At 39.2% G+C, this 22,619-nt stretch overlaps 1 long non-coding RNA gene across 1 annotated transcript in view; it reads left to right on the top strand.

The window, feature by feature from the left end:
• LOC141278955 (uncharacterized) overlaps window positions 1–22,619 on the top strand; it is an 89,270-nt gene that overhangs the window by 7,893 nt on the left and 58,758 nt on the right. The window lies entirely within an intron of this gene.

Below are 22,619 nucleotides of genomic sequence, written 5' to 3'. Positions count from 1 at the left end.
TCCCTTGGTGAGCCTGCAGTCCCAGCCCAGGCCCAGTGACCACCTTGTTGCAGCCCACACAGTGTGAACACTGTGCACCCCAGGCCTCACACTGCACTGCCCATAGATGGGCTCCTGATGCCCTGACTCCCTCTGCTCACCCAACTGCCAGCCTCAGTCCACTTGCACCCTGGAGGGTTGGTTCCTATTGTTCTCCCAATGTGGACACCACACATGCCAGGCTTAATACCACTCAGTGGGCTCCTGATGCCCAGCTCCTTTTGCATGCCTATCTGGTAGTCTCTGCCCACCTGCAGCCTGAAGGAGTATTTGCCGCTTGCCTGGACTATGGACCAGCTTTGGCTTAGGAAACCCAGCAAGTTTCTCCATCATCCAATGGGCTAAATCCACATCTCAGAAGAAACTGAATTCTAGCCATGCGGAGGGAGCCCCTGACAAGTTTGTTCCTTCCTTGAGCACTCTTCCTCAGCCCTAGGATATTCTTTAGAGTTATCTTTTCACCATTAGTTACTGCCTATATATAGTTAATAGTTTGTTATATTATTTTTTTCCATTTAAGTAATTTGTTATTGCTCTTCATTGGGCTCTTCATTCAGTAGGTTTGTATTTAAGATGAAAGATCTCAAGATATGTAACTTATCTTAATGATTAATATCTTTGCTGAATTGTAGCAAAAGGCTGTGCAAACGGAATGCCTCTTTGAGTTTTTAGTAACTAAGAGCAAGCATCCCTTGATGAATGGAACAAGTTTGCTCTACTTGCAAAGTGGTTTCATAAAGTACATTTGTGGTATCTACTGTTGTTTAGTAACATGCAGATAAAATTCTTGTTGATTTGCAGTGGGTAGATTTTAAATGTTCTATAGCCACACAAGAACACCAATCAGAGAATATTTTCCCTCTTTCTTTAAAATTTACCAGTCCAGGACATTGAGTCTTTCTTTACGAATTTAGTAAACAGATTATGAAACGATGTTTTATCAGTTGTGTGAGAACCAATTTGAAATTCAGGGACTCTTGGATTTAGGAAACATATTCTAATTTCGGATTGAATTATAATCTACTTGTTTAGATTGTTGAGAAAATAATCACTGAAAAGAAATAATGATGCATCTATTGTTTACTCATTCATCTGTTCAAACAGCTCTCATCTATTGAGCACCAACTGTGTCCCAGGTGCAGTGAACTCTTCTGTCTGAAAAACTAGATGAACTGAGAGAAAACAATAGAGTTAAGAATCAAAGTAGGTTCTGACTCTAGTATGAGCTTTTTTGTTGGCTAATTCTATTTTTCATGTAATGCCTTAATTCACTGCCTAATTCCCTTTTTATTTTTTAGAATAAAAGAGAAATTTATTGTTGCATGTAACAAAATAGCAGGAAAGGCATAGATATGGCTTGTCTCAGAAGAAAACACCACCAGGAACTTCTTCCTTCTTCTCTAGTTTTGCATCTCTTTATGGGTGGGTTTCCTTTTCTCAACTTGTCCCCTTATACAATGCCTGAGAACATGGCTACTCCCAGAATCATGTCGCACACACTCCACTGGGGATGAATTGAGCTTCCCCCTTGTGAGGTAATGGAAAGTATATACTGGTTCTGCCCCCAGTTCCTGGCACAGAGCTCCTGAAATGCTTGTAATTTCCTAAGTGATAAGAGCTCTTGAGGCATTTTTGTTCTAATATTTGGTCTTTGACCCTGGTTCCTGACAGTGCTCCTAAAACCTTTGTTATTTCCTGGGTGATAGGAGCATCTTTTATTCTAATGAGGCAGCTCTGGATAGCTCCTGGATAGGGGCTGGTCACAGGAAAGACCAAACCATGATTAGAAGCTTGGAATTTTCAGCCCCACTTCCCATGCTCTTAAGGAGTGAGAAGGCCTAAAAATAGAGTTAATGATTGATTATGCCTTCATGATGAAGCCTCCATAAAAACCCCAATAATAGGAGGCTCTGAGAGCTTCCAGGCTTGTGAACATGCAGAGGTTTGGGGCGGGTGCTATGCTCAGAGAGAGAGCATAGTAGGTCCATGTCCTTTCCCCACACGTTGCCCTGTCATCCTTCTGGCTGCTCCTAAGTTATATTGTTTTCATGATAAAACTGTGATCTAGTAGGTAAAATGTTTCTCTGAGTTCTGTGAGCTGCTCTAGCAAGTTAATAAAACCTGAGGGCCCTCATGGGAACCTTTGACTTTTAACTAAACTGGACAGAAGTTGTGGGTAACTTGGGGACCTACTACTTGTGATTGACATCTGAAGTAAGGGGGGCCATTCTTGTGGAACTGAACCCATGACCTGTGGAATCTGATACTCTCTCCCAGTAGATAATGTCAAAATGGACTTGAATTGTTAGGATACCCAGCTAATGTCTGGAGCATTGTTTGGAGGAGTGGAGAAGAACCCTCACCCCCCTCCACCGCAGCACACACACTGGAATTGGTGATCAGAATAAAACACCCTTCCTAGGTCTCACGTTTAGAAGCCAGAGAAGAGCCCTGAATGGCACAGTTTGAGTCAGATTACTAAACCCAGACCATTCAATCGAGGTTCTTTGATGGACCCAATTTGGATTAGGTACCTAAGCATAGACCTATCATTGTGGCAAGGAATGTGGAGTTTATAAGAGGATTGCAACTCCATAGTAAACACTTGAGTAGACAGTGTGTATCTGAGTGATGGTGGGAGGTTCACATCTGGGCAAATAAAACAATATTCAATAAGAAGACAATGTGGAGGTAGGTTATTACTAATTATTATCAATGAATGATTACTACAGTGCTGGAACACTCCTATAAGCTTATTATTGCATTTACTACAACTAACTTTGATTTTTTAAAATTGGCACACATTTCAAAGTTATTCATTGCAGCATTGTTTTTTTTTTTAATTAATTAATTATTTATTTATTTAGGCTGCACTGGGTCTTAGTTGCGGCATGGGAACTCTTAGTTGTGGCATGCATGCGGGAATTGAACCTGGGCCCCCTGCATTGGGAGCGTGTAGTTTTACTCACTGGACCATCAGGGTAGTCCCTGCAGCACTGTTTTTAATAACAAAAAGATTATGACAACCCAAAACTCTATCATAGGAAACAAACAAAAAAAAACCTGTTGCATTAATTCAGTGGAGTACTATGCAGCTGTAAAAATGAGCAGGAAGAGCTCTATATGCCAATATGGAGTGATCTCCAAGATATATTATTGAGCAAAAAAAAAAAAAGAGCAAGATGCAAAATACTTTTATAGTTTGCAAATTTTGTGTAAGAAAGGGAAGGGAGTGTGACTATATTTAAATGCATTTGCTTGTATTTTCAAAAAGAAACAATGAAAGGATAAACCAAAACTAAGAAAACTAATGGTCTAAAGAGAGAGGAAAAGAATTGCAGAGATGAGGATGGAAGCAAAATTTCTATGAATGTTCCTTTTTTTAATAATTTTGACTTGTAACCATGCAAATATTTACATAATTAAAAAAGCAAAATGAAAAAATTTCTAAAAATTGAAAAAAAAAAAACTACTTTTTTTATAGTGAACATAGCTGTATGTCAAGCTGATGGCATAACCACATACTGAAGAACTACTTCAAATGACTCTAAAACAGAGCATTTTTGACTGTACATCCCTAGGAGGATATATTCCAAGATTAAAAAAAGAATACTAAGAAATTTTAAATTCTATTCAGTAGCCAATATTAGCATTTTTTAAAATTAATTTTTATTGGAGTATGTTTGCTTTACAGTGTTGTGTTAGCCTCCCCTGCACAACAAAAGGAATCAGCCATACACATACAGATATCCCCTCCCTTTTGGACTTCCCTTCCATTTAGATTACCATAGTGCATTAGGTAAAGTACCCTGTGTTATACAATGTGTTCCTATCAGTTGCCTATTTCATACATAGTATCAATACAATATTGGCATTGTTATTTCAAGACTTTTATATGTATTCTGCAGGATAAAGCAAAGAAGTAATCAACAACAAGGTCCTACTGTATAGCACAGGGAACTATAGTCAATATCCTGTGATAAACCATACTGGAAAAGAATACATATAAACATATATATATATATATATATATATATATATATATATATATATATATATACAGCAGAAATTAACACAACATTGTAAATCAACTATACTTCAATTTAAAAAATTTTTCAGCATACATGAAAGGGATATAATTAGACAGTCAAATAAGTTCAACAAAAACCCTATTATCTTTTCTGTGAGTGGGAAATAAATACCAACTTAAAAAAATTGGCTTTTTTGAAGAGTAGTTTTAGGTTCATAGCAAAATTGAGCAGAAGGTATGATGAGTTCCCATATACCCCCTGCCCACACATGCACAGCCTTCCCCACTATCGACATCCTGCACCAGAGTGTATATTTGTTAAAATGATGAACCTACATGAACACATCGCTATCACCCAAAGTCCATAATTTACATTACCATTCACTCTTGGCATTGTACATTCTATGGGTTTTCACAAATGTATAATGACATGTGTCTTCTATTATAGTATCATACAGAATTACTTCGCTGCCCTAAAATTCTGTGTGCTCCTCCTATATTCCTCCCTCCTGCTTCTCTAACCTTTGGCAATCACTGACATTTTTACTGATCTCATTAGGTTAAAGAGTGCTCTAATGAAGACTTCATTTTTTTCATCTTCCCTATTTCCTTCCATCTTCAAAGATACAAGGGTGGGAGCTTACTACCAGGTATGCACTGCTCAGCTCACCATCTTCAGGGGAACTGTCCAAATTGCTTGACGAAGCAGTTTTGTTGACTTGTTTCTTCATAGGTCTTGTCTTCTTTCTGGCTTTTCCATTCTTCTTTTTAAATCTCTTAAACATCCACTACAAGAGGAAAACTTAGGCAGAAATAGGGACTTCATTGGATAAAGGTAGCAAGTGGGGTATCAGATGACCATCAAAATAGCTATAGGAGCCACTACTGCTTTGAACCAAACACAAAGAAACTTATACGTTAAATGACAGGGATTTTTCAGTCTGTGATTGAAAAGCTACAGCTTCTGGTTTCTTATCCTGGAATTGCTCAGAGATGGTAGATAAGTTTCTTAATTTATATGACATTAATGCAGTTATTGCAAAATCAAATCAACTAAGTTAAGTTAATTAAGACTTTAAAGAAAACTTTTTCAAATTTTCTCTATGGCAAGCAGAGATCAATTTGGATTGCAGTACAACAGAAGACAGTTTGTTTCTTGTGTAAGCAGGTCTTGAGGGGATAAAAATGCAGAAAACAAAAAGAGAAGGTTATGAGAGTCACTCTTTGTTTGGCATAGGTGATGACATTGCTATAATTCCCAAGTAGTTAAAAAATAAAGTTAAATAGGCATTAATATGTATTTTTAAATATGCATATATTATAATCTGTTTAAATCCATATCAGAAACAGTGGCTCCCATTTGTTTAAACATTGGAACCTGGTATTTATATTTTCAAAGTAATGGAGGAATTGGGAAAATACAGTTACCTTCCTTAAGGGCTAAAATTCACCTTTGTGAAGCATCATAATTTATACAGCTGAAAGATCATAAAATTCCTTTTAAAATTTCAAAAATAAATGTGGTTATGTTAAACCATAGCTTCTTTGATATTTTATTAACTTACTGATTTGGGAAAATAATTTAGGAGAAAAATTTGTTTCTTTGGAACATTTTTTCCATGAATTTTACAGAACAATCTTCATTGTGCCAGTATTACAGAATGAATTATAAATCTGGGACTTTCTATAAAGTTTCTAAATCTAGTATTTAATGGAAAATCTTTGCCGTTTCTGTAGTGGTAAGATAAATTAAACCTGTACCTCATAACTGATGAGCTCACAATTAAATTTATTTTGGTGGAGCCTGAGGAGAATGTCTGTGTTTGTGTTTTTGGGGGTTGAGGAGGGTGGCGGAGAGTGTAGTTATGAGGAGGAAGTTCCCATCTGAGCTATTCTTAAAGAACCACAGTCTACAACTTTGTCTAGATAGAATATTGTGAAAGGGCATGATTTTATTCTGATTTTACATTTCAATGTTGTTACTTTAACTGTCACTTTATTTTTGTCCTCAAGTGATAAGGTACAAATGTAAATTAAAACAGTCACATGTTCTGGAAATATTAACTGAACAAACAGTGGTTTCTCTTTGTAAGTGAATTTAACTGTACAAATAGCAATATTTCAACTTGATCGTGCTCTAGATAGAAATCATTGAATACTTCTTTTCTAAAACCACCTGATACTTTAATAAATAAAGATTCTTTCAGGCCAATTTAACAGGAATCCAGCAAAATAACACAGAGCATTCAATTACTTAATTAGAATATATGTTAAATATTCCAGACTAATAGTGTAGTTATAGTAGGTATCAATCATGTATAAAAATATTTGTTAGCTCTACCTTTAAGAAATAGCACAGGAACACAAATCATGATAGATATTTTATATTAATTAATCAGTCATGAGTGTGGGCATGACTCACTTTCTTGGCCCTTCTCACTTATACTTGATGGGGATGTGAAGATGTTGAGGGCATAAACAACTCCCCATTTCTCCTCCCCCACCTCTGGCAACCACCATTCTACTTTTTAGTTTCTATGAATTTGACTACTTTACATATCTCATACCCAGTGTCCAGCAGAGTACCATGCACTGGTTACCAACACCAGGGGAAGGACTGTAAACACTTCTGCACATTGCATCTTGGTATTGGACTTGCCAAGGAAAACAACACAGTTAATTAGGCACTGGATGGAACAAGGCTTTACTTACATAGAGAAGAGACAGAAAAAGATCAGCCTCAGTAGTATGTGTCAGTCCTCCATGGCCAGGGAGTTTCTCCTGGTGGCTGACTCAGGCCAATTTGCCTATGTGCATCCCTCTCATGTTGCAGTGGAAGGAACCTTGTCCCCTCCCTGTGAGGAGGGATATGACGGTGGGGGTGGCCAGGTGCCATATGACACACACATTTAAAGCAGAGATGAGAGTACTAACTGTGGCTGTAACAAGGAGAATATTCCCATGGCATGAGAAGCTCACACAAGCTATGTGGGCTCTTTATCTCTTGGTATGGAAGTGTTCCAGACCCAAGGCCCATTCTTATGTGACCAAGTGGGAGTCAAAATACTGCGTACGTGAGACTGCTTTTACCAACGTACAGTATTTGTCCTTCTGTGACTGGCTTATTTCCCTTAGCATAATGTCCTCAAGTTTCACCCATGTAGCATGTGATAGACTTCCTTCCTTCTTTTTAAAGCTGGAGAATATTCCACTGTATGTATATGCTATCTTTTGTTTATCCACTCATCCATCAATGGACGTTTGGCTTGCTTTCCACCTCCTGACTACTGTGAATAGTGCTGTTATCAACATGGGTGTGCAAATATCTCTTCAAAACCCTGCTTTAAATGCTCTTGGATATATACCCAGAAGTGGCATTGCTGGATCCTGTGGTAGTTCTATTTTTAATTTTTTGAAGAATCTGTATACTGTTTTCTACAGTGGTTAGACCAACTTACAATCCCATAAACAGTGCACAAGGGTTCCAATTTCTCCACATCTCTGCTAACACTTGTTCTATGAACTGAATTTTGTTCCCTCCCAAATTACTACATTGTAGCCCTAACCCCCAATATGATAGTATTTGGGAAATGTGACCTCTGAAGATAATCAGGTTTATATGAGGTCATAAATGTGGGGACTTCATGATGGGTTTAGTGCCCTTTTAAGAGATGCCAGAGAGCTTGCTCTTTTCCTCACCCTATATGCACATGCATCAAGGAAAGTCCATGTGAGCACAGGGAGATGCAGCTGCCTACAAGCCAAGAGGAGAAGTCTCAGAATGAAACCTGCTTTGTGGGGACCTTGATCTTAGACTTTCTAGCCTTTAGACCATGAGACTGGCTGACACAAGCCGCCCAGTCTATGGTATACTGTTATGAGGGCCCAAGCTAAGACTCATGTTATTTTCAGTTTTATTGACACTAGACATCCTAATGGGTGTAAGGTGATATCTCACTGTGATTTGGATTTTCATTTTCATGACTAGTGATGTTGAGCCTTTTTTCATATGCTTGTTGGTCATTTGTACATCATTTCACCTGTTGACTGTGTCCTTTGATGCACAAAAGCTTTTAAACTTGATTTGTCCATTTGTCTATTTTTTTTGCTTTTGTTGCCCTGCTTTTGGTGTCATATCTAAGAGATCATTGCCAAGTACACTGTCATGAAACATCCACCTTCTGTCCACAAATATTGGTGCTCTTGGTTATCAGGCCTTCAGACTCAGAATGGGACTTAGACCATGGTTCTCAAGCCTCTGGACTAGGGCTGGGACTTAACACCATCAACTCAACTGGTTTTCAGGCCTTTGAATTTAGACTGAATTACACCACTGGTTTACTGGTTCTCCAGCCTCTGGACTAGGGCTGGGACTTAACACCATCAACTCAACTGGTTTTCAGGCCTTTGAATTTAGACTGAATTACACCACTGGCTTTACTGGTTCTCCAACTTATAGATGATGGATTGTGGGACTTCTTGAACTCCGTAATCATGTGAACTATTCCTATAGTACACTATTTACATATAGCTATATATATTCTGTTTCTCTGGAGAACCCTGACTAGTAAAGATTTGGGTATGGGGAGCAGTACTAGAAGAACAAAATGTTAAGGATGAGTTTTCTGAATTGGTTCTGGGGTTTCTGGAATTGGCTCTCTAGTCTGATTAGATTTAGAGATGCTAATGACTCCATTTCGTAGTAGAGAGCCCTGATAGTCCATGGTGTGAAAAGTATATAGAGATATGCAAAACATCTGTATATTGAATATCCTCATCAACCACTTAAAAGAAGAAAGGAACTAAGTGACTCTGTGTTTGGCATTTTTGAACATTTTTGGAAAACCAAGGAATATAATGTGTTGGTTGCTTCTAATGTTGTTGGACAAAGTGGTGAAAGAAAAGGATGAGCTCTGGGATTCAAATTCTCAGCTCAGGTGCAGCATAAAGTGACCTAAGAGCTTCTACAAATGCCCTGAGGGACAGCCATATCTCCTGTAGCCACACGGCTGATATTTCTGAGAATCAAAAATTGATTCCTTGCCTAGCAATTGGCTGAATTATAATGCAAGATGACCTCCCAGCCTCACAGCAGGTCTTCTGTTAAAGTGAATGCATTGCTTGGGAAAGAATGGGATTCTGTAATTTGGGGTGGGGCCATGTGGAAGACCCTGATGAAACTGGGGACACAGAGCACCTAAATTCTGATGAGTCTTCTTTTCTTGTGGGATTGGCCTCACTGGCTCCATCTCCAGCAAAAGTGGCCTCCTCAATCCCTATCAGAAAATGTATCTCCACCCCCAGTGATAGGCGGCCTCTCCGCCAACAGTGGTGGCCAAGAAGAGTGGCTTCACAAAGTGAATCAGCTATATGTATACATATATCCCCATACCCCCTCCCTTTTGCGTCTCCCTCCCACCCTCCCTATCCCACCCCTCTAAGTGGTCACAAAGCACAGAGCTGATCTCCCTGTGTGATGCAGCTGCTTCCCACTAGCTATCTACTTTACATTTTGTAGTGTATATATGTCAATGCTACTCTCTCACTTCGTCCCAGCTTACCCTTCCCCCTCCTAGTGTCCTCAAGTCCATTTTCTATGTCTACCTCTTTATTCCTGCCTTGCAGCTAGGTTCATCAGTACCTTTTTATTTTTAGATTCCATATATATGAGTTAACATACAGTATTTGTTTTTCTCTTTCTGACTTACTTCACTCTGTAGGACAGAATCTAGGTCCATCCACCTCAGTATGAATAACTCAATTTCATTTCCTTTTATGGCTGAGTAATATGTCATTGTATTTATGTGCCACATCTTCTTTATCCATTCATCTGTCAATGGACACTTAGGTTGCTTCCATGTCCTGGCTGTTGTAAATACTGCTGCAATGAACATTGTGGTACATGAGTCTTTTTGAATTATGGTTTTCTCAGGGTATATGCCCATAGTGGGATTGCTGGGTCATATGGCAGTTCTATTTTTAGTTTTTTAAGGAACCTCCATATTGTTCTCCATAGTGGCTGTATCAATTTACATTCCCACAACAGTGCAGGAGGGTTCCCTTTTCTCCACACCCTCTCCAGCATTTATTGTTTGTAGATTTTTTGATGATGGCCATTCTGACCAGTGTGAGGTGATAGGTATCAATCAACTACATACAATGAGGTCATTGTAGTTTTGATTTGCATTTCTCTAATAATTAGTGATGTTGAGTATCCTTTCATGTGTTTGTTGTCAATCTGTATATCTGTTTTGGAGAAATGTCCATTTAGGTCTTCTGCCCATTTTTGGATTGGGTTGCTTGTTTATTTGATATTGAGCTGCATGAGCTGCTTGTATATTTTGGAGATTAATCCTTTGTCAGTTGCTTCGTTTGCAAAGAATTAATTACAAGTAACTGAATAATTTCATGTTAATCAAAAGTAACTGCTGGGGGAAACAGAAACCTGAGCTGGGCATTTGTATTTGAGATAGTGCTTTCAGAGTGAATTGATATGAACTACTTCTCCTCTACCTGGCTTTGGAGCTAATCCACAATGTAATCATATTTATTTACATTGCAAACCTGAGTATGGAAGAATAAAACTGAGGCCACACTTTTTAGTGAATTTCAAGGAAAGAAAAAGTGTTCTTTCAATGACTGTATGTTATCGAGCACTGAGTGTCTGAAAAGTCTCATTTTCTTGTGAAATAGCCATGAAATGAGTTGGGAGATTACAAAAAAGGAGAAATTAAAATAGCCTAATATATTCCATGATTATTTTATAGAAGTAGGAATCTTAGCCAAAAATTAATATTGCAAAAATAACAAAAAATAACGAGACACTCCCTTGTGCCAGGCATGCTAAGCAATTTAATGAATGTATAAAATTTAAGTAGCTGTATAGGGAAAGCATACAATGATGAAAACTGTGATGTAAGGAAGAATGGCACATGAATGGGTGACACTTACAAGGAGACTGGATCATATAAGCTCTGGCATCAGGGTAGGCAACAGAAAGAAATACATCTGATAATGTAAGAGGGGTTCATAATTTATTTGATGGTCACTAAATTTCATGTATTAAGTTATATGTAAAACCCAGTTTATAAGCCATAAGTTATTTTGTCAGCCCAGAGAAAAATGAATTTAATACATTATGTAAAAATTAAATCCAATTAGGAATAAGAAAAATTGAGGCATTAAAGAGCAGGGCTCTAAGTTTTGGGTGATGTCATTAGGCCGTGAGAACATGAAAATACTGAGTACAAAGGAAAACTAAAATGTCAGGAAGTATTGAAAGATTGGTATGAGGATAACAGAGATGATTCAGAACTTTAAAGTGATTTCTTGGTTGTCTGTTATGAGGATAGGCTACCAGGACAAAATAATTATGGAAGGGGAAAAAGAAGGATATTTGAGTTGTGAGAAAAAAAATTTAGTTTTTTTCAACCATTTTGAGAATAAAGAGACCATAACACTGAAATACAGCTGCCCTGAAGGGGCACAAGTCATTAGAATAAAGTAAAAAGGCTTAAACTGCAGGTATGGATGAGGCCTGGAAAGAGTTATTGTATAAGAAGAAAAAGAGCAGAACTTGAGGATAGAGTGCTCAAAGATAGACAAATTAGGAGGAGAAAAAGACTGGGAATCAAAATTCTTTCACTCTCAGATATCCATTGTATGCCTATTCTGTGCCTTATTATGTTTGAGGCAGGAGAGATACAACTTTAAACCAGGTCAACTAATGTGAATAAGCACTTAGGGGAGCACAGACAAAAGTATGATAAAATCAAAGTTTGGGCTGATTTCAGGAATCATGATTAGTAAGTATCATCAAAGGAAGCAGAAAGAGTGTGGGAAAGAGATGTAGTGCCCCCCAATTTTTCAAATAGGACAGATAAGTGGAAATTTTGAAATACAATTTCAGAAGTTAGAAGAGCTAGTAAGTGCTTAGGAGAAAAAACAAGGGAATAAACGGACTGCTTGAAATGAAGAGTGCCATTATAAATAGGGAGGTTGTGGAAGGCCATACTGAGGTGATGTAACAAGACCTGAATCCTCTTATAGAAACAAACACATTTGTGAGGAATACATGTAACGAGTACCTACCTCTCACTACTTTGTCCGTTTCTAGCTTTTTAAACATGGAAACTAAAACAAATACACATAAGAGATTGGATCAAGATGGCGGAGGAATAGGACATGGACCTCACCTTCTCCCACAAATACATCAAAAATATATCTACATGTGGAACAATTCTCACAGAACATCTACTGAATATGGGCAGAAGACCTCAGACTTCCAGAAAGGAAGAAAATCTCCACATAAGTGGGTAGGGCAAAAGAAAAAAGAAAAAAAAGAGACAGGAATTGGGACAGGACCTGTGCCCCTTGGATGGAGCTGTGAAAGAATAAAGGTTTCTGCACACTGGGAAGTGCCCTCAATGGTGGGGAGATTAGCTGGGACAGAGGGGGTGGGTCGGGCCTGGGTGCTGAGGCCCAGGCTTCAGAGACCAGACCCAGGGGAGAAGACTGGCATTGGCTGCATGGAGACATCCTGAGGGGGCAAGGGTGTGGTACGCCACAACCAAGGGAGTATGGGGGGAGGCCTGGGCCCACCAGAAAGGCAGGGCACCACCATTGGGTGGTGTGAAAGGAGAGGGGTGGGCCTGCCATAGGAACTTCTTTTTTCACATGCTCTCTCAAGTGGCAGGGCACTGCCTACATGAGCTCAGGGGACGGGCACAAGCCACAGCTGCCATCTCGGACTCCAGAGGTGGGCCCAGATCACCTTGGCTGCTACTGCCAAGGGTCCTGAGACCCAACGCCAACTGCTGCCCCCACCTCCTGAGGAGTGCACTCAACCCGCCGCCACTACTGAGGGACCTGCAACTGGGAGCCAACCACTACCCCCTCCTTCCTGGGAGCATTCACGGGCAGCATAACTGCACACCCCCTATCAAGGGGATAATGGCCAGCACACATGGAGGAAAGAGATAGCAAGCATCCAAACCAAAAATAACCTTCACACCAAAAAATATTAAGCCCACACAAGCTCCGAAGGGATGCTCCCATATATAAATAGCCCTCCAAGACAACGGTAGATAATTGTTTCTCCTAAACTCACAGACTAAGAGAAATATAAGCAAAATGAAGAAGCAGAGGAACCACTCCCAGTTAAAAGACCAAGAGAGGACTTCCCTGGTGGCACAGTGGATAAGAATCCACCTGCCAATGCAGGGGGCACGGGTTCAAGCCCTGGTCCAGGAAGATCCCACATGCCACAAAGCAACTAGGCCCATGCGCCACAACTACTGAGCCCACGTGCCACAACTACTGAAGCCCGTGCACCTACAGCCTGTACTCCGCAACAAGAGAAGCCACCGCAATGAGAAGTCCATGCACCGCAATGAAGAATAACCCCTGTTCGCCACAACTAGAGAAAGCCCACACAGCAACAAAGACCCAACACAGCCAAAAATAAATTTAAAAAATTAAAAATTAAAAAAAAAAAAGACCAAGAGAACTCCCCTGAAGGAACAATGAAACAAACCTCTTCAGTCTAATAGACACGAAGTTCAAAAAGGAGGTAATAAAAATACTGAAGGAATTTAGAAAGGCTACTGACAGAAATGCATATTACTGTAAAAAGAAACTAGAAACTATAAGGAGGAGCCAAAATTAGAAAATTTATTTGCTGAGATGAACCTGAACTAAAGGCAATGAATAGCAGAATGAATAATGCAGAAGAAAGAATAAGTGATCTGGAAGATAGAAAAATGGAAATTACCCAATCAAAACAGCAGACAGAAAGCCAATTTAAAAAAAAGAAAGCAATATAAGAGACCTATGAGATGGTATAAAATGTCCCAATCTATGCATAATAGGGATTCCAGAAGGAGAAGAAAGAGAAAAGGGGATTGAAAATGTATTTGAAGAAATTATGGCTGGAAACTTCCCAAACCTAAAGAAGGAAACAGATATCCACATATAGGAAGCATACAGCATCCCCAAAAATATGAATCCAAACAGATCTACACCAAGACATATTATAATAAAAATGGCAAAAGTTAAAGAGAGGATTCTAAAGGCAGCAAGAGAAAAACAAAGAGTTAATTACAAAGGTACCTCTATAAAGTTATCAGCTGATTTCTCTACAGAAACACTGCAGGCTGGAGGGAGTGGCAACATATATTGTCTTGAAAGGGAAAGATCTGCAACCCAGAATACTCTAGCCAGCAAGATTATCATTTAGAAAAGGAAAAATAATAATTTCTCTGACAAGCAAAAACTAAAAGAATACAGCAATAGTAAACCTATCCTAAAAGAAATATTGAAAGATATCCTCTAAATAGAAAAGAACCAAGAAGATATATGAAGGAGGAAATAATAATTGGAAATTAAATCACTTAAATTAGCCAGTATACAGATCAAAATGAGAAAAAAGAAAAAAAAACCTATATGTGAAAGCAATTATAAATAAAAGGAATAGCAAAAGGATAAACATGAAGATGTAAAAAAGGACATCAAAATCATAAAATGTGGGAAAAGAGAGTAAGAAAATGCAGATTCTTTCTTCTTTTTTTTTTTAGAATGTGTTTGAGCCTATATGACTATAAGTCAAGCAGATATAGGAAGGGGTTAACATACTTGAAAAACAGGGCAACCACAGATCAAAAACATACAATAGATTCAAAAAAACCAAAAAGAAGAGAACACAAGCATAAAAGGAAATCATCAAAGCAGAAAAAGAGCAAAGAAGAAACAAAGAATCAACTGGAAAACAAGGTTTAACATGGCAATAAATACATATGTATCAATAATTACCTTAAATGTCAATGGACTGAATGCTCCAATCAAAAGACAAAGAGTGGCAGAGTGAATAAAAAAAACAAGAGCCTACAATATGCTGCCTATAAGAGACCCACCTTAGGGCAAAGGACACATATATATTGAAAGTGAGGGGATGGAAAAAGATGTTTCATGCAAATGGAAATGAAAGAAAGCAGGAGTTGCAATACTTATATCAGACAAAATAAACTTTAAAGCAAAGGCTATAAAGAAAAAGAAGGACACTACATAATGATAAAAGGATCAATACAAGAAGAGGATTTTTACACTCATCAACTCACATCAATGGACAGATCTTCCAGACAGAAAACCAATAAGGCAACAGAGATCATAAATGATACAATAGAACAGTTAGACTTCGTTGATATTTTCAGGACATTACATCCAAAAAAATGAGAATACACATTCATTTTAAGTGCACATGGAACATTCTCTAGGATTGACCACATACTAGGGCATAAAACTAACCTCAACAAGTTTCAGAATATAGAAATTCTTTCAAACATCTTCTCTGACCACAACGGCATGAAACTAGAAATCAACCACAGGAAAAGAAATGAGAAAAGAATGATTACATGAAGACTAAACAACATGCTACTAAAAACCCAAAGGGTCAACAAGGAAATCGAAAAAGAAATTTAAAAATACCTTGAGACAAATACCAATGAAAACACAACCATACAAAATCTATGGAATGCAGCAAAAGCAGTTCTTAAAGGGAAGTTCATAGTGATACAGGCCTTCCTCAAAAAACAAGAAAAATCTCAAACAACCTAACGTACCAACTAAAAGAATTAGAAAAAGGAAAACAAAATAAACTTGGAGTCAGCAGAAGGAAGGAAATAATAAAGATCAGGGAGGAAATAAATAAAATAGAGGTAAAAAAAACAACAGAAAAAAAATCAATAAAACCAAGAGATGGTTCTTTGAAAGGGTAAACAAAATTGACAAACCTCTGGCCAGACTCATCTATAAGAAAAGAGAGAGAACCCAAATACACAAAATAAGAAATGAAAAAGGAGAAATCTCAATTAATACCTCAGAAATAAAAAAAAAAAACATAAGAGAATACTATAAACAACTGTATGCCAACAAATTTGACAACCTAGAAGAAATGGACAACTTTCTAAAAACATAGAGCCCACCAAAACTGAATCAAGAAGAAATAGATAGAGGGGGGGACCTTGAAGATGGCGGAAGAGTAAGACACGGAGATCACCTTCCTCCCCACAGATACACCAGAAATACATCTACACGTGGAACAACTCCTACAGAACACCTACTGAAGGCTGGCAGAAGACCTCAGACCTCCCAAAAGGCAAGAAACTCCCCATGTACCTGGGTAGGGCAAAAGAAAAAAAAAAGAAAAAACAGAGACAAAAGAATAGGGACGGCACCTGCACCAGTGGGAGGGAGCTGTGAAGGAAGAAAAGTTTCCACACACTAGGAAGCCCCTTCACGGGCGGAGACTGCGGGAGGCGGAGGGGGGAGCTTCGAAGCCGCAGAGGAGTGCACAGCAACGGGTGCGGAGGGCAAAGCGGGGAGATTCCCGCACAGAGGATCGGTGCCGACTGGCACTCACCAGCCCGAGAGGCTTGTCTGCTCACCCGCCGGGGCGGGCGGGGCTGAGAGCTGAGGCTCTGAGGCTCGGGTTTCGGTTTTGGACGGAGCGCAGGGAGAGGACTGGGGTTGGTGGCTTGAACATAGCCTGAAGGGGTTGGTGCACCACGGCTAGCCAGGAGGGAGTCCGGGGAAAAGTCTGCACCTGCCGAAGAGGCAAGAGACTTTTTCTTCCCTCTTTGTTTCCTGGTGCGTGAGGAGAGGGGTTTAAGAACGCTGCTTAAAGGAACTCCAGAGATGGGCGCAAGCCGCGGCTAAAAGCATGAACCCCAGAGACGGGCGCGAGCCGCAGCTAAAAGCGCGGACCTCAGAGACAGGCGCGAGCCGTGGTTAAAAGTGCGGACCCCAGAGACGGGCGCAAGCTGCGGCTAAAAGCGCGGACCCCAGAGACGGGCGGGAGACGCTAAGGCTGCTGCTGCTGCCACCAAGGGGCCTGTGTGCGAGCACAGGTCACTCTCCACACCCTTCTTCCGCGGAGCCTGTGCAGCCCGCCACTGCCAGGTTCCCGGGATCCAGGGACAACTTTCCCGGGAGAACGCATGGCGGGCCTCAGGCTGGTGCAAAGTCACGCCGGACTTTGCCGCCGCAGGCCCACCCCGCACTCCGTGCCCCTCCCTCCCCACCGGCCTGAGTGCGCCAGAGCCCCCGAATCAGTGACTCTTTTAACCCCATCCTGTCTGAGCAAAAAACAGACGCCCTCCAGCGACCTACACGCAGAGGCAGGGCCCAATCCAAAGCTGAGCCCCTGTGAACTGTGAGAACAAAGAAGAGAAAGGGAAATCTCTCCCAGCAGCCTCAGAAGCAGCAGATTAAAGCTCCACAATCAACTTGATATATCCTGCATCTGTGGAATACCTGAATAGACAACCAATCATCCCAAATTAAGGAAGTGGACTTTAGGAGCAAGATCTATGCTTTTTTTCCCTATTCCTCTTTCTGTGAATGTATATGTGTATGCTTCTGTGTGAGATCTTGTCTGTATAGTCTTGCTTCCACCATTTGTCCTAGGGTTCTATCCGTCCATGATTTTTTTAAAAAATTTTTTTCTTAATAATCAATTTTAATAACGTTATTATACTTTACCTTCGTTCTTTCTTTCTTTCTTTCTTTCCTTCCTTCCTTCCCTCCTTTAGACAACGAGTCATCCCAAATTGAGGAGGTGGTCTCTGACAGCAAGATTTATGATTTTTCCCCCTTTACCTCTTTTAGTGAGGGTGTATGTGTATGCTTCTGTGTAAGATTTTGGCTGTATAGCTTTGCTTCCAACATTTGTCCTAAGGTTCTATCCGTCCCTTATTTTTTTTCTAAATAAGAATTTTTTAATTCAATAACTTTATTATACTTTATTTTATTTTTACTGTATCTTCTTTCTTTCTTTTTTCCTTCTTTCCCTCCTTCCTTCCTCCCTCCCTCCCTCCCTCCTTTCTTTCCTTCTGTGCTTCTTTCTTTCTTTCTTCCTTCCTTCCTTTGTTCCCTCCTTTCCTTCTTTCTTTCCTCATACTTCTACTAATTCCCTCTAGTTTTTCTCCCTTTTATCCTGAGCCGTGTGGATGAAAGGCTCTTGGTGCTCCAGCCAGGAGTCAGGGCTCTGCCTCTGAGGTAGGAGAGCCAACTACAGGACACTGGTCAACAAGAGACCTCCCAGCTCCACATAATATCAAACGGCGAAAATCTCCCAGAGACCTCCATCTTAACGCCAGCACCCAGCTTCACTCAACGACCAGCAAGCCACAGTGCTGGATAACCTATGCCAAACAACTAGCAAAACAGGAACACAACCCCACCCATTAGCAAAGAGGCTGCCTAAAATCATAATAAGGCCACAGACACCCCAAAACACACCACCAGACGTGAACCTGCCCACTAGAGAGACAAGATCCAGTCCCATCCACCGGAACACAGGCACTAGTCCCCTCCACCAGGAAGCCTACACAAGCCACTGAACCAACCTTAGCCACTGGAGACAGACAGCAAAAACAGTGGGAACTACGAACCTGCAGTCTGCAAAAAGGAGACCCCAAACACAGTAAGATAAGCAAAATGAGAAGACAGAAAAACACACAGCAAATAAAGGAGCAAGATAAAAATGCACCAGACCTAACAAATGAAGAGGAAATAGCCAGTCTACCTGAAAAAGAATTCAGAATAAGGATAGTAAGGATGATCCGAAATCTTGGAAATAGAATGGACAAAATGCAAGAAACAGTTAACAAGGACCTAGAAGAAATAAAGATGAAACAAGCAACAATGAACAACACAATAAATGAAATTAAAAGTACTCTAGGTGGGATCAATAGCAGAATAACTGAGGCAGAAGAACGGATAAGTGACCTGGAAGATAAAAGAGTGGAAATAACTGCTGCAGAGCAGAATAAAGAAAAAAGAATGAAAAGAACTGAGGACAGTCTCAGAGACCTCTGGGACAACATTAAACGCACCAACATTCAAATTATAGGGGTTCCAGAAGAAGAAGAGAAAAAGAAAGGGACTGAGAAAATATTTGAAGAGATTATAGTTGAAAACTTCCCTAATATGGGAAAGGAAATAATTAATCAAGTCCAGGAAGCACAGAGAGTCCCATACAAGATAAATACAAGGAGAAATACGCCAAGACACATATTAATCAAACTGTCAAAAATTAAATACAAAGAAAGCATATTAAAAGCAGCAAGGGAAAAACAACAAATAACACATAAGGGAATCCCCATAAGGTTAACAGCTGATCTCTCAGCAGAAACCCTACAAGCCAGAAGGGAGTGGCAGGACATACTGAAAGTGATGAAGGAGAAAAACCTGGAGCCAAGACTACTCTACCCAGCAAGGATCTCATTCAGATTTGATGGAGAAATTAAAACCTGTGCAGACAAGCAAAAGCTGAAAGAGTTCAGCACCACCAAACCAGCCTTACAACAAATGCTAAAGGATTTTCTCTAGGCAAGAAATGCAAGAGAAGGAAAAGACCTATAATAACAAACCCAAAACAATTTAGAAAATGGGAATAGGAACATACATATCGATAATTACCTTAAATGTAAATGGACTAAATGCTCCCACCAAAAGACACAGATTAGCTGAATGGATTATATATGCTTATATATGCTTATAGACCCTTATATATGCTGTCTACAAGAGACCCACTCCAGACCTAGAGACACATACAGACTGAAAGTAAGGGGATGGAAAAAGATATTCCATGCAAATGGAAACCAAAAGAAAGCTGGAGTAGCAATTCTCATATCAGACAAAATAGACTTTAAAATAAGGACTATTAAAAGAGACAAAGAATGACACTACATAATGATCAAAGGATCAATCCAAGAAGAACATATAACAATTGTAAATATTTACGCACCCAACATAGGAGCACCTCAATACATAAGGCAAATACTAACAGCCATAAAAGGGGAAATCAACAGTAACACATTCATAGTAGGGGACTTAAACACCCCACTTTCACCCATGGACAGATCATCCAAAATGAAAATAAATAAGGAAACACAAGCTTTAACTGATACATTAAACAAGATGGACTTAATTGATATTTATAGGACACTCCATCCAAAAACAACAGAATACACATTTTTCTCAAGTGCTCATGGAACATTCTCCAGGATAGATCATATCTTGGGTCACAAATCAAGCCTTGGTAAATTTAAGAAAATTGAAATTGTATCAAGTATCTTTTCTGACCACAACACCATGAGACTAGACATCAATTACAGGGAAAGATCTGTAAAAAATACAAACACTTGGAGGCTAAACAATACACTACTTAATAATGAAATGATCACTGAAGAAATCAAAGAGGAAATCAAAAAATACCTAGAAACAAATGACAATGGAGACACAACAACCCAAAACCTATGGGATGCAGCAAAAGCAGTTCTAAGGGGGAAGTTTATAGCAATACAAGCCCACCCTAAGAAGCAGGAAACATCTCGAATAAACAACCTAACCTTGCACCTAAAGCCATTAGAGAAAGAACAAAAAAACCCCAAAGCTAGCAGAAGGAAAGAAATCATAAAAATCAGATCAGAAATAAATGAAAAAGAAATGAAGGAAACAATAGCAAAGATCAATAAAACTAAAAGCTGGTTCTTTGAGAAGATAAACAAAATAGATAAACCACTAGCCAGACTCATCAAGAAAAAAAGGGAGAAGACTCAAATCAATAGAATTAGAAATGAAAAAGGAGAGGTAACAACTGACACTGCAGAAATAAAAAAGATCATGAGAGATTACTACAAGCAACTCTATGCCAATAAAGTGGACAATCTGGAAGAAATGGACAAATTCTTAGAAATGCACAACCTGCCAAGACTGAATCAGGAAGAAATAGAAAATACAAACAGACCAATCACAAGCACTGAAATTGAAACTGTGATTAAAAATCTTCCAACAAACAAAAGCCCAGGACCAGATGGCTTCACAGGCGATTTTATCAAACATTTAGAGAAGAGCTAACACCTATCCTTCTCAAACTCTTCCAAAATATAGCAGAGGGAGGAACACTCCCAAACTCCTTCTACGAGGCCACCATCACCTTCATACCAAAACCAGACAAGGATGTCACAAAGAAAGAAAAGTACAGGCCAATATCACTGATGAACATAGATGCAAAAATCCTCAACAAAATACTAGGAAACAGAATCCAACAGCACATTAAAAGGATCACACACCATGATCAAGTGGGGTTTATTCCAGGAATGCAAGGATTCTTCAATATACGCAAATCTATCAATGTGATAAACCATATTAACAAATTGAAGGAGAAAAACCATATGATCATCTCAACAGATGCAGAGAAAGCTTTTGACAAAATTCAACACCCATTAATGATAAAAACCCTGCAGAAAGTAGGCATAGAGGGAACTTTCCTCAACATAATAAAGGCCATATATGACAAGCCCACAGCAAACATCATCCTCAATGGTGAGAAACTGAAAGCATTTCCACTAAGATCAGGAACAAGACAAGGTTGCCCACTCTCACCACTCTTATTCAACATAGTTTTGGAAGTTTTAGCCACAGCAATCAGAGAAGAAAAGGAAATAAAAGGAATCCAAATCGGAAAAGAAGAAGTAAAGCTGTCACTGTTTGCAGATAACATGATCCTATACATAGAGAATCCTAAAGATGCTACCAGAAAACTACTAGAGCTAATCAATGAATTTGGTAAAGTAGCAGGATACAAAATTAATGCACAGAAATCTCTGGCATTCCTATATACTAATGATGAAAAATCTGAAAGTGAAATCAAGAAAACACTCCCATTTACCATTGCAACAAAAAGAATAAAATATCTAGGAATAAACCTACCTAAGGAGACAAAAGACCTATATGCAGAAAATTATAAGACACTGATGAAAGAAATTAAAGATGATACAAATAGATGGAGAGATATACCATGTTCTTGGATTGGAAGAATCAACATTGTGAAAATAACTCTACTACCCAAAGCAATCTATAGATTCAATGCAATCCCTATCAAACTACCACTGGCATTTTTCATAGAACTAGAACAAAAAATGTTGCAATTTGTATGGAAACACAAAAGACCCCGAATAGCCAAAGCAATCTTGAGAACGAAAAAAGGAACTGGAGGAATCAGGCTCCCTGACTTCAGACTATACTACAAAGCTACAGTTATCAAGACGGTATGGTACTGGCACAAAAACAGATAGATCAATGGAACAGGATAGAAAGCCGAGAGATAAACCCACGCACATATGGACACCTTATCTTTGATAAAGGTGGCAGGAATGTACAGTGGAGAAAGGACAACCTCTTCAATAAGTGGTGCTGGGAAAACTGGACAGGTACTTTTAAAAGTATGAGATTAGATCACTCCCTAACACCATACACAAAAATAAGCTCAAAATGGATTAAAGACCTAAATGTAAGGGCAGAAACTATCAAACTCTTAGAGGAAAACATAGGCAGAACACTCTATGACATAAATCACAGCAAGATCCTTTCTGACCCACCTCCTAGAGTAATGGAAATAAAAACAAAAATAAACAAATGGGACCTAATGAAACTTCAAAGCTTTTGCACAGCAAAGGAAACCATAAACAAGACCAAAAGACAACCCTCA

The sequence above is a fragment of the Tursiops truncatus genome, chromosome 6 (genome assembly GCF_011762595.2).
Source record: "Tursiops truncatus isolate mTurTru1 chromosome 6, mTurTru1.mat.Y, whole genome shotgun sequence".
NCBI classification, from domain to species: Eukaryota; Metazoa; Chordata; class Mammalia; order Artiodactyla; family Delphinidae; genus Tursiops; species Tursiops truncatus.
This window is presented reverse-complemented; position numbering and strand designations above follow the sequence as displayed.